Below are 14,044 nucleotides of genomic sequence, written 5' to 3' on the forward strand. Positions count from 1 at the left end.
TAAAAATAAATTTTAAAAATCTATTATTTGAAAAACAATTGCCTGGTTAACAGTTGTGCCAAGAAAGCATAAAAACTCCTGTGAATTTTCCTTAGCATTGGAAATTCAGCTTTGTAAGCCCGGACTTGGAAACTGTCTTAGAGCTGAACGAACAGTACAGTACAGACACATTTTAAAGCTGAAAAACAGTTAATTCAACCACACAATAAAGGAAGGAATTTAAAAAAAAAAAAAAAAACCACACCCACAAAAAAACCCCCAAACCCAAAAAACCAAAAAACCAAGACAAAGCAAACAACACTTCAATAAGAAAAAGCAGAGAGCCTACCAGCACAGCTTCTAGCTCTTTGGGACAGACACTGTCATGTCAGAACACAGCAGGCATCATTCCTGCCTTTACCATGCTTTTTATTGGAGTGGATGGGTACCCGATGGGTAAGATGCATCCCTAACCCTCATGGTGCCTCTTGGTGTTAATTATTATTTCACGGTATGAGAAAACTTTCTGACTTCAGCTGGGGATTGGCTTTAACAGTCCTGGAATTTTACCTTACTGAGAACTAAGAGTCGACATTGCTCTTATGCCTACAAGGGTCAGATGCTACAAATTCAGCTTCCTAAAGCTCTTTGATCTATCCAGTCTCTACTTAGGTCCCTCTCAAAAAACTGACTGAGAACATTCATGCCAAAGACAAGCACAAAGTCACATTTCTTTTTTTTTTTTTCTTTTGTATTTATTCTCTTTGCCTTGAAGAGAAAAGCTCTGAAGTTAATTCAATGACAGTATGTGCACATTTAGAAGAAAATAGTTAAGACTGAAGCAGAGCTTATACTCTCATGCTTTTATCAATGTTCCCACAAATGATGCTAGAGTTGGCTGGCTGCGATTAACAGGATGTAAAACTGAAACTCTTAAAAGTGTAGCATAAATTATCATCCTTTCTTCAAACAAATTACTACTGGAACTGAAAACAGTAAAGATGCAGGGGTAAACAGGGACAGGCTAGTTTGAGTTGACAGGGAGGGCCATGGATCAGGGAACCTCCCTGTATTTCTACCAAGGGAAGGGATTTCCCTTATTCAACATTGAGATATTTGTGTAAATTAAACACAAGGGACAGCAGCTAGATCTTTTCTAATGTGCAAATTTCAATAAATTATTATATTTTTAATCTCTAAAATGTGTGGAAATGTTTTATTTTTTAATACAGGTGGAGTACTGAAACTCATTTTACTTGGGTTCTAGTACCAGTTGTACTCCATAGCATCCAAGCCTTTCGTGCTATTAGGTAAATTTGTACCAGGAGGAATTCCTCTACTTCAGTGTGTATATATATATATATTTTTTTTTTTTTTTTAAGTACAAGAATTAAATATATACGAGTATTTTAACTTAGCAAACACATGAAGAAAATCAGATTTTCAACACTATTAGATTGATGAGAAATTACCAATTAATGCTTTCACTTGTCCTGTGATTGGGGAGGTAAGGGAACAACAAATAAGGCCAAAAGTTGGAACATTATCGGCAAATAATTAAGATCTTTGCTCAGGCTTCGGATGCTGTTTGTCACAGGGCACTGAGAGTTTATAGTTTATAGTTTAATATGGTTTCTAGATGTGGCAGGATGCATCTTTCACAGGAAACAAGCAAGATGAGAGTTCTACTGGGCTCAAGTTGCATAGCTTTAGATTTTAGTGCCCATTTAGCTGGTCTGGAGAGGCAGCTCTCAAGTTGAGTGTTCAAGTTCCAACAAGCTGCACACTCGCCTCTGTGAATGCAACGTGCCTCAGCGTACTTGTACCTTTGGAAAGGCGTTGAAAACATCTGTGTGGCCACAGCTAATAGATCTAAGGGGACCTAGGGGCCTCAAAGTACAGGTTATCTGGAAAACAGCTCAGTCACTGTAGAAGCTAACTATAGCATCCTGTGAAAAATCCTAAGATTTAAACAACTGGGACATGATGATGGTTTTCAGCATAGAACCCTTGAGATTGTAATTCATTCACTTCACTGGTAAGAAAGGTTCCAAGTAATTTCTCCTCTAAAGCATGATGCAAAGACAAAAGCTTTCCTCAACCTTTTGGAACTGTAAAAGAAGTTGTATTTTATGTTGTTTTTTCAAACATTAGAAGTGCTTTTTAAATGTTATTATTTTTACATTTTCTGCTACTTGTATGATTTAACCTGGAACTCATTTGCTAGCATTAAAAACTGTGATACATCTGCTACTGGCAGTATTCATAACACTTGCAAGAAGTACAAGGACATAACCTAGGTCCTGTTTGCTTACATGGAGATGCCAAATCAAGAAACTACCTGCACATAGCCCTGCACATTTTATGCCCCTATCTTAACATAAATGTCCACACTTATTAGCTGAGCAGGGACGGACAGGGTGCATGAGGATTTTGGACTAGATCCTGTTTTGTGACAGTTCAGGAGGGTTATGAGCTCAGGTAGTGGGGTTTCTGTGGAAGATGATAGAAACAGGGTGGACAGTGAGAAACATAAGACCAGGATCCAAGTATGGGTCTGAGAAGGAGCACCAAAACACCTCTCTTTAAAAATGTGCAAAATATAATAGAATAAAGTTAGTATGTGGAGTCAAACAGCTGCTGTTGCTACCTATGGCTGCTGTTGTTTGATGTAAGTGGCTTGTAGAAACAGGAAATGAACTGTTCTTATATTAATCATGAAGTATCAGGCCAAAGCACTAACTGGAAATCTTGTTACTAGTCTCAGTATACAGACCCACATTAAATTGATATAAGCTAAACCATGGTCATTTCTAAATACCAGAAATTAAATTAAAACCACATAAGCAACCTAGTAAGCTTGAACACCACCTCTTTTGTCTTTCAGCTACATAAAGCGCTTCACTGTCCTGTCTTGACACTGCACAAACCCCAAAATTCGGTTTAAGAGACAGAATGAGTTATTTTAATATATAGAAATGGAATCACCACTTTTGCTACAGCTTTCTTTACTATAAAACAAGAAGTTGATTTTGTAAGCATAGACTAAATAGATAACCTGCCATTATGATGCCGCTTAATTCTGAAAGGAAGGATCTACTCAATATCAGGGCACGATTGCAAACAGTAGAGATGCCAGAGCTCCAGCAGTTGCTAAAGGAGCACTCAGCCACAGTACTTGCAGTACAGATCCAAGGATATGTCATGTACAGTACCTCTTTGCGCAAACCCAGTTCATGACTCTTTTTTTCTGAATGCTCCTTATCTGCCAGTAGCAAAGAGACTGGAACTGGTTTGGGTTCCAGGCAGCCATGTCCTCTGTCACAGTAAACTAGAAGCACTTCCAGTCTCCTGCCTGGCCAACAAGTCACATGGTGGCGTTTTGAACAATCTGTCTTCTGATGTGATCAGCATCCCTGAGCACAGCTGCACTTTGACCACAGGCATGAACCTGATCACATGGTAGCAGGCGTTTGCCAGCATGTGCCTCTCTCCACACAAAATTATGCACTCCCACTACCACCCCTGCCCCCACCAAGAGTTTGGACATCTCTGCCTTAAATTATCCAGGAGAGTTAAACTATCAAGTGTTAGTTCATAAGGAGAATGAGCAAGGGACATGAACACAGCTTAATGGTCATCTGTGAACTTGGACATTCAACTGTCTGTGATCACCTACGCATGCATGTAATATATTAACAGAGTTCTTTAAAAGGAACACATAGAAATAACTGCAAAATTAAGACAACTGGTGAGGCAATTATACATATTAATTGAGCCTAATGACACTAATTGTATCAGATTTTCTTTTCTGTATTAATTAGCCATAGTTTATGTTTCTGTTGGAACTTTTTAATATACCAAATTGTTGTTATTTATTCACTTCTAAAGACATAGCCACAAAGCACTCACAGAAATTGCAGAATTTTGCTCTATAAACTTTATGTATAAAAACTTTTCCAAAAAATCCTGAAAAATCATACAGATACTACTACAGGGGCTCAGTGTTCTTACAGATGGGTCTACTATACTTGTAAACCTATGCTGTCATTTAGAACTTATGTTCTAACCCTTTTAAAAACTTCCATTCAATGATCGTATCAACCATAATGCATCAGTACTTCAGGAGCTGTGGCACAACAGACACTCCGTGGTATGAGGAATCTCCAGTCAGTCCTCGCCACCCAGGACAGGATGTATGCAGAACAAAAATACACATAGAACAGATTGATCTCAGCTTGCCTCAGTACAAACACTGGTGCATCACTTATGCATGGTGTTGATATACTTGCAAAGACAAAATTATGCAATTCACTACGAAAAGCTGTCTTCTCATAATAAAAAAAAAATAAGCTAATTTTAATCTGTGCTCCACAAGTTGCACAAATCAGTGAGTGATAAAGATGAAGACATAGTTATACATATTTAAGTTACACTTCAAGGTTTCTCTAAATGAACATATGCAAATGCTGGAAGCCCAGTGGCAGCTCTTTCTTACACTCAGGACATTTACGTAGCTTCCCAAGCTAATATTTAATCTAGTATTCAGTAAAATATCACTAATTACTTTCATAAATTCCTAACATCCTGTGAGATGTCTTTTCCCTCTAAGCTGCAAAAAGGAATCTTCAAACACTTTCCCCATCAAAATAAGTGCAACGATTTTCACTCTGCAGTGCTTCTAACTGTAAGAAGCTATCATTTTCAGTTTTCATCGTATTGCTTAACACCATTTTTCGTAATTTTAAAGACTACTAAAATATTACACTTTGGCAGGAAGAATTTTTGGGCAGCAAGGAATAGGACAATTACGACACAAAGTTCAGTCAAAGAACTGGTGTGCTTTATGACAGTAACTCAATGGCAAGAGAGGAATTGCCACTGGATCACCCATAAGGGTCTACCTTGATCACTATCAATTGCTTCGAGGGAAAATCAGAAGAAATTCTGCAGAAGGCTGTTACAGCAAAAATTACCCATGGAAGGCTTTTTTACCTAATAGCTGTAATATTAGTAGGAAGATCCATTCATTTCCTAGTCTTTCTAGGTATTTTTATTATTGGAACACAATTGTATAGTTTTATAACTATAAAATGGAACACCTCTAGAAACCTACTGCCTTCGTTTCCAATGGGCCTGTCAACACGGTAGCTGTAATGACATTTTTCCTCAAACTACAGCACTCATATTATAAACTCTCACTACATCATGCACACAAACCAGCTGAATTCTAATTCTAAATTTCTAATATATAGTTACTTTGCAGCTGTTATTTTATATATGTTTACCATGTTCCTTTGCGGATTTTGTCTCCCACATAAACAGTTCAAGTCTTTTCAGTTTCTCCTCTTACAGAAGTTTTCTCTGGTATTAGTGATTGTACATGGCTCTCTCAATTCCCACCACAGCTGGTATTCTGATCTGACTGCAAGTATTTGATTACTGTAGTAGCTCTGCAATGTGTCCTGAAAAAAGCTAAGAAGTGTGGCAGCAGCATCCGCACTGCTAACATCTAGACTGACCAGTAACACAGTGTGGTACAATTTTAATGCATGATGCATCTCTGCTTCATGGAACTCTCTTCTTCCCCTGCTCTTGCATTTCGTATTTATTTTCCTGCTTGTTTAAAGTAGACATAAAATCAAGTCCCATATGACACAAGAATTCTACAAGAATATTGCGGAATACCTACATAAGTAATTTCTTTTATTGATTTAAACCCTTAGGGTCTATTTCATGGATTTTAAAAAAACTAAATAGGGCAGACTGCCCTGGCCCCAGTCAATGTAATTTAACACAAATCCATAGAAGAGGATTGATCTTACTGAGCTTATCTCTAATATGGTTTGCAAATACTGACTCTTAGTGTGTTAACTTACGCCCTCTTTGCTCAGAAAGATAGTTTTATGCCTACTCTCGTACCAGATGGGCACCAAAGTATTTCATAAAAGATGACAGAAAAATTACATTACATAAAGTCAGGAAGAGGCAGACCAATATCAAAACAAGAAAAAAAAAAAAGAGGACAAAATTAATGAATGTGCCTGAACCAATCTTGCATTTCATGACCTCATCACGCAGAAGCTGCCTATCTATTTTGCAACAAGTGATAAATATTAAAATGATTTTTTTTTTGCATGTGTTATCAAAATCTTCCAATATCAATTGTTTTCACAAATGTTTTCTCCTGCAAGCAGTGAATGTCTCTTCATCAATCTTTTATCAAAAGCAATCTTGTACTGATTTCAGTCTTATCAGAAAAGCTTCTCTCTCTCCTTTGTTGTTCTTTCTTCCCCCCCACTCCTTTCTTGGCAGAAGGTACATGCATATCATTTTACATTTGACTGTGGCTGCATCTCCATCAATCAGAAAATAAAAAGTAAGTCTGAAGGATATGTCATGACCCTGCAGAGCTCCAAACAAGAGAAACATATGTAATGATTCCACTGTGCCCAACAGTGACAAAGAAGCATGTGTGCATGCCTACATGAATGTGTTAATATTCCATTTTCCAAGGAATGCTTCCATTGCAAAATATTTCTAAGAAAAGAAAATGAAGATTTAACAAAGAACTTGATTTCCAGATACCTTTCTGCCATGTCCATCACTCTTGAAAGGGAATATGCATTTATCAAAACACCAATACAGCACAGAGCTCAGGCTTTCAGCCTTACTTGTCGTGTGGGACATATATGGCAGGGTTTCGGTAGCAGGGACTGTGGTGGGGACCTGTGCAGGAAGCGGTCACGAGCTGCTCTGTGCAGTGTCACAGCTGAGCCCAGCCACTTGTGGAACCAGTGGCAGCAACACATGGTGTGCCAAAACTCCAGCTGGGCAGGTTAGCCTGTGGCATCCCAGCTCCAACATATTTGTGAAAACCTGCAGCCACCAGGGTGAGGAAGACGCTCACGGAGACAGATGGCTGGAGGCATGTGGCTGAGGTGACAACTGGAGATGTGCTGCTGAAGATGCTGTGGTGGAAACATGGCTAGAGGGACTCTTTGAAGGAAGGTCCCTGTGCCAAAAGGGGGTATTCATAGGGACTTCAGCCCATGGCAAGCCATGCCAGGCTGGGGAGACCCCTGAGTGATTCCAGGCCATGGGCACCCCACATCGAGGAAGGACAACTCTGAGGGACTGAAGACCATAGGTGACCTGTGCCAGGCAGAGACACTAATAATGAAGGAGAGGCAAAGGAAAACCAGCAAGGACTGTCAGACAGAAATCATGATGTACCTGATTCCAACTGCCTGCGCTGCCCATCACCTCCCCAAAGAGACCAGGAGGGACTGAGCATAACCTGCAGTGAAAATGAGGGGACTTCAGACTAGGAAGGGCGAGGCAAGATTTTTACTGAAGTGTTTATTTATTTATGTTTTATTCATTTACTCAATACCCAACTCAGCGATCAGAAGTTTGCTTATTGACAATAAGTTAAATGTAGTAAAAATTCAGAGTCTAGAATGTTTTGCCTATAAGACTTGCTTGACCTCCTTGAACCCATAACATGTTGAGAACCATTCAGTCTGAAGGCTCATTTCAAATGTCATCTAGGACTGTAGGGAAAGAAAACACCCTGAACAAATACCATATGTTTTCTGCTGCTAAACCTGGACAGTAACCAAGGTTTCAATATATCTGGACAAGATTCTCAGTTTGTACAAAAAATGTCATTGCAAAAGTCTCACAGCACACCGAGGCCAATGCTCAGTGACAGAGCTCCAGAACAGAGTGAGCTGCTCCACTGACAAAAGTTTGAATATATAATGATTTCCATGGTAGAGAGGAAGAGGCTGCAAAATTCTGCATTTCTGACTCCTGAGAGAAAACAAACAAACAAAACCAACAAACACAAACGAAACCCGCACCAAAATAACCATAGATAAAACTGCCCTAAGAGAAAAGGGAGAAATGTTACAAATGAAATTAAATTCATGGGCAAATGACTGGAGGTTTGTGCTCCCCACACAAGTGCTACGTCGGTTTTTGCTTCATAAGTTTGCATGTGCATCAGGTTGCTCCTGCCCCTCACAGACAGAATCTTGTCTTGAATATCCCAGACAGAGGACGACTAAGGAGAAGTGTTTCCTCAAGATCAATCCATTAATGAAATTTATAGACGTAGAGACAGACTGGACCTAAGCTGCTCCAAACAGATTTTCAGCTCCCGGGCTGCTAAGGAATAAAGTTTCACGGTAGGAGAGCATTTAGCAGAATCACAGGAGAAAGAATCCAAGTGACAGGATCATCACAGACCCCCGCCTTGTCATGATGTCTTCTCATATGTGAGCACAGATGAAGACAGGCAGGAGGACTTGGTCATTAGGCACATAAACTGCTGGGGTTTAGGAACATGTTTTGACTTGATCCCACTCAGCATAAAAGCGGCAGACTTGTCAAGAGAATGATGGAGAAAAGCTGATGATTTGTCAGTGTCGACTCTGTGGTAAAAGATTCCAGAGAGAGCAAGAGGGCTAAAGAGACGTTAGTGACACACAGAAGGTGATGAAAGAATGATTATTCACTCTTAATGAGGAATCATTTGATGAAAATGCCATGTATAACATAAGATAAAGGTTGTAATTTTTCATACAAAATTTTATATTTTGTCTGTAGCTGCCTTGTCTCAAGGTGAAGGGAGGTTGGAGGGGTGTGTTTGAGGGTTAGAAGGTCACCAGCAGAGAGGAAAGTAGATCGTTTATCTCTTAAAAACAGCACTGTGTGAGGACTCCTTCCTGTTATGCTATTTATATTTATCCCTGGTGTTTTAGTTTGGGTTTTTTTAAACTATTCCTATATCTGACAGGATGCCAACAGGATAGGTTGGCAGAATCTGTAAAGGCTTTTCTTTCTAGGTGAGGTGTTTGTAATGTAACAGAAGAAAAACTTCTCTTTGTACAGAAAGCTTAAATATGCCAAATGCAAACATTTAACATTTTCACCATGTTCCTGATGAAAAGAGGAAAAAAATTTGCTAACTAGAGATTGAAGACAAAGTACATATGATGCTTTCTCATCTGGACATTACCAGTAGCTATCAGGTTAAGGTTTGAGCTGAAGTTTTACACCATTTCTTCCTATCATATATCTCAAAATACCTTTTCTTTTGATTTTCTCATGTAACATGACCTCAGCAGCAGATTTTGCAATTAGCAAAGGTGTTTTCCAAGATGTGAGCAACAAAAGTAAATATGTTAATTTTTTAAGAAACTGTCTTTGCAGATAACATTAAGAGAAACAGATTAGTCACTAAAACACTATTCCATTTTTTGCTGACAGTAAATGAAAGAAAACCTATTTCTTACAATATTTATTTTCAAATCACAGTATTAGAGAATATAGAAGACACATTTTTATAATTATGCTTAAATTACTGCAAGATCCAAAACTGTAATACCTTGCTCTTAAGAAGGCTTTAGTGTTTTAAACTAGTACTAGAAAGATAATCTATCATTTTATATAGAATAGACAGAATGGTACAGCCTACTGATATTACCTTGAGGTTTGTATAAGAGAATTGTCGTGGTAAATATACTTCTCAATACTGAAAGGTACGATGATTTTTTTTTTTTAAGGAGGGAGAAAATTTGCTTAATTCCTGTAATTTTTGAATATTAATATATGGATATGCAGAGGATAATAATTGCTGTAGTGGGCATGTCAGTCTGAAAGAAAGACATCTCTTGAGAATTTTTTTGTCTTATTTTGTTTGAAGTCAAGTTTTTCAATAGTCTCGAGGTACCAGCTACGAATGCATACGAAGTCCTACAGAACATATACTACAAATGTGCATAATGGAAATTGTCATTAATACAATTTGCAATTATAATTACTGAACCTAGGGAGAAACAAAGAGCAAAAAGTTTCTTGCTATCTGTTTTGAAATTTCAAGAAGCTTATTCCTATTACACATTAATTCACATTTGGGTTTGTTTGTTTGTTTGTTTTGGTGTGGGTTTTGTTTGTTTGGTCGGTTGGGCTTTTTTGTTTTGTTTTTTTGTTTGGTTGGTTGGGCTTCTTGTTTTTGTTGTTGTGGAGTTGTTTGTTTGTTTGTTTGTTTTTTCCACAGGGATGAGGAAATAAACATACAAAAGCACTTAATGAAAATGTCCTATAGGCTGACAGCTTATTGTGGAAGTTCCTCACACCAGTCATCACTATGCTCTGGTTTTTCACAATATAATGCTACATTGTAAGAATATGGAATATTTTTTTTTCTTGTGGAATTCTGCCTAAGAACCAATTTTCAGCGAAAAATCTCAGCTTAAAGAATTCAGATACTTGTAGGAACGAGAGTAAAGAAAAATACAATGTTTTTCTCTTTCTAGAAAAAGTTCTGATGATAATGAATCAGTGGTGGTGGTACAAAACCTCAGTAACTGGCACGGGATATTTGACTATGAATGTGAGAAAAGACCTGAAAGCCTAATGATACATGAAGTTCCATAAAGAATTTGTCAGACAAGGACAACGGTATTTGAAGAAAAAGCCTGGGCACGTAACCAAAGGGAGAGAATCCACGAGCAGACAGGAACTTGATTCCACATGAGAGAAAAGGGAGAACCACACCAAGGTCAGGCTGAAAAGGGCGCAACACGAACAGTCATGACGAAAAAAAAAAAAGTCAAAGGCCAGTGGAGCATGTTTCCTTCTTTAAATTGGAAGGGAACCTGGAACCTATAAACTCTTGTTAGAAAATAAAAATGAAACTAGGGTCAAAGTACACCACCTCCTTCACAAGTTAGACCAGGGATGATTGTAACCCACCACCAACATTGGTTACTCTGTTGCTTCACTTGGCAAAGGTCTGTGAGGTGTATAAGTGATTCCAAATCTGCTGCTTATTTTCAAGATTTTTTTTTAATCTTCAAGCCTGGTAAAGGCTTTAATTATTGACTTAAATTACTTTCTTTTTTTTTTCAGGATTTCTGCTTCATTCAGTGACAGAATCGCCTGCAAGATTGTGAAGGATGTTCTTGTTCAAAAGATGAAAGAAATATATTTCATTTTTATAAACAGAAGGGGACTGAGTGAACAAGTGTATGAACTCCCAAAGTGCTCTTAAAAAAAAGACAAAATAAAGCTGCCTTAAAATGACGTGTGTTATGCTAAGCAAGTTTACTTACATTTCAGAGGTGTTCTTTAATTAGCTGTTCCAAATTTTCTATATGTTTATCTTGAGACTTAAATACGTGCAATAAATTAGTCTAGCAAGTCAAATGATTTTTCAGCAAGTTGGAAAAAAATGAGAAATCTACCTTTACAAAACCCCAACTATTCTGTAGAAGACAGCAGTCTGGCTTTGTCATTAAAGGTTTTATCACAAACCATGTGGACCATCTACAAGGAGATTTAAAATCTATTTTTCCTCTAATCCTTACTAGGTTATAGCACATTCTTCTGTTCCTTCTTTATTCCAAAACAAGTGCATCTTGAAAGAATTGTATTATTTTCCTTCTACATTACTTGGCTGTCCCTTACTGAGAACAGACGGGCTAGAGTGTTTTTAACGCTTGTATGAAGGATGGCAAAAAATAGCTTATTTAAGGGAAGGGCTATGATGGACACTTTCCTGTTTGCATTTGAAACTGATGAAGACAATGGTAATTTCAACTTCATCTGTTTTACGCAAGATACTGAAGAGGTCTGAAAAAAAGATAATTTCAAAAACCTTGCCAGACATAAGAAAGAGCTGTTTGATTTTTCCTGCATCATAGTTATCTGAGATATATTATTTATGCTATTTTATTTATTAGATGATCATATTTAAAAGGATGTTCCTTTTCCAGGGTTTCAGCTGTTACCAGATTAGTATGGAATTGGATGTAGACGAACATACAAATCATCATCACAAACTTCATTAGCAGCAAAGAAGGTCATATCTCCATATATATAGAGTAGTTGGCTAAACTAAATCCATCATGAGAACCTTCAGAATATTACAAAAATAAAATCTAGTTCTGAACTACAGCTCTAACACTTTACATAGCATTTATTATTTTGGTCTCTGAAATCTTTTTCAGAGCTTTAATCATAGAAGAACTGCTAAGCCTCTTTTTTTTTTTTCCTTTTTTTCTCTTTTTTTTTTCTTTTACTACAACAAGCCCAACAAGTAAATCAACCTGTGCTATGAAGAAAAAAACTAATAGAGCCTTGTTTCCTAAGGATTTTGCTTGCACATTCCACTGATCCTACTTAACAACTACGATTTCCCTGTGCATTCCTGTGATGACTTTCTCCACTTGTCTGCCACATTGCCAGCTCGTCACCACAGCCACAGATCTTGCTGCATTTCTCTGAGCTCCCTCACACATCCTCTGACCCCACCAGTTGGCAGAATGCACCGTGGCTGCCTCGGAGCCGCACAGGATGAGCAGCTGGTCCTGCTGCCACAAGGAGGAGGTGGCAGCTGGGGTCTGCCTGGCCGCTCCTCAGTGGGGACCCTTCCTTGCTTTTTTCTCCTCTAGTAAAAAACTGATTTTCACATTTGTTTTCCTTTTAAAATCCCTGAGATTCTTATCTTCCTGACAAGTTTGGCTGATATTGCCCATCAGTTTAGCAAGTTAATAGGAGAGCACAGACAAGCAGTTGAACAAGCAGATGTGTCAACAAAGGCAATGCGAAAAACAATAAACTGCACTTCCTTAGAAAACAAGCCTAAAAATTATAGTCCAATGACAGCAAACCTGTAATTTATCTTCAACAGTAGCTAAAGAGGAAACAGGACGGTCTACTGCTTTTTTGAAAGCTGTTTCTAGGGATACTAGTGAGTGGTTGCACTTTGAAATTATAACAGCTGGGTGTCTTAATTTGTTATAACAAGTGTTTGTTAGTTCTCTAATTATGACACCATGCTCCACAATGTGATGCTCTCATATATTTTTTATATGTCATACAATGTATAAGTGCATTTTCTTATGCTCTCTGTGACTTTCTCAAAACTGCCATGACATCTTATAAGGTAATCTATAGTCAGTCAATGAATACTCAATAAACAAAACAAACTTAGAAGATTAAAGCATGCTAGGCCTCCTGCTTTTAAAAAAGTCCTTGTGCTGATGCATAATATATGCAGTTCAAAAAATACAGAATGAAGTCTGGTAAATCCCTGAGCTACTAGACACTGCTTGATGTTTGGGGGATTTATGCAATCACCATATCACAGAATCACAGAATGTTAGGGATTGGAAGGGACCTCAAAAGATCATCTAGTCCAATCCCCCTGCCGGAGCAGGGACACCTACACAGGAATGTGTCCAGGCAGGTTTTGAATGTCTCCAGAGAAGGAGACTCCACAACTGCCCTGGGCAGCCTGTTCCAGTGCTCCGTCACCCTCACCGTGAAGAAGCTTCTTCTCAAATTTAAATGGAACCTCCTGTGTTCCAGTTTATACCCATTGCCACTTGTCTTAGCATTGGTTGTCACCGAGAAGAGCCTGGCTCCATCCTCATGACACTCACCCTTTATATATTTATAAACATTGATGAGGTCACACCTCAGCCTCCTCTTCTCCAAGCTAAAGAGACCCAGCTCCCTCAGCCTTTCCTCATAAGGGAGATGCTCCACTCCCTTAATCATGGATGGAGATGGGAACTGAAAAGAGGTGGGATACAGGAGAGGGTACGGCAGAAGTTCCCAATATTCTGTAAGGGAATGTCAGCTTTAATGCTTTTACCTTGAAGCCGTAAGGGACTGTCTTGAACGTCATACCTGGGCACAAGCTCTTCCTCTAGCCTAAACATTATCATGTCCATGGTATGTGAACACAGCCTTGTGTTGAGGATAGAAGACTTTAGCCCAGGGGTAAGCTGATGCATTCTGTATGCCTGCCTGTATATATGTTGTCAGGCAGCTGAAGGGCAGCTAAAGTTACCACACAGATGTATAGCACCATAAATTACATTTGCTTTTACAGTAACATCAGCTGACTTTGCTGTACTTCCTACATGCATGCCTCTGGGGAGTCTGAAGTCATCTAAGAACAAAGTCTCAGTACTGCCTGGAGCTGAACAACATGTGTCCTGTATCCAGGTCATACAGAAAAGTGAAACAAGGTAAAGCAGCA

The 14,044-nt window shown here is 38.5% G+C and overlaps 1 protein-coding gene across 2 annotated transcripts in view; it reads right to left on the reverse strand.

The window, feature by feature from the left end:
• PRKN (parkin RBR E3 ubiquitin protein ligase) overlaps positions 1-14,044 on the reverse strand; it is a 732,034-nt gene that overhangs the window by 501,821 nt on the left and 216,169 nt on the right. The gene's annotated exons all lie outside the window — the stretch shown is intronic.

This window comes from Caloenas nicobarica, chromosome 3 (assembly GCF_036013445.1).
Source record: "Caloenas nicobarica isolate bCalNic1 chromosome 3, bCalNic1.hap1, whole genome shotgun sequence".
NCBI classification, from domain to species: Eukaryota; Metazoa; Chordata; class Aves; order Columbiformes; family Columbidae; genus Caloenas; species Caloenas nicobarica.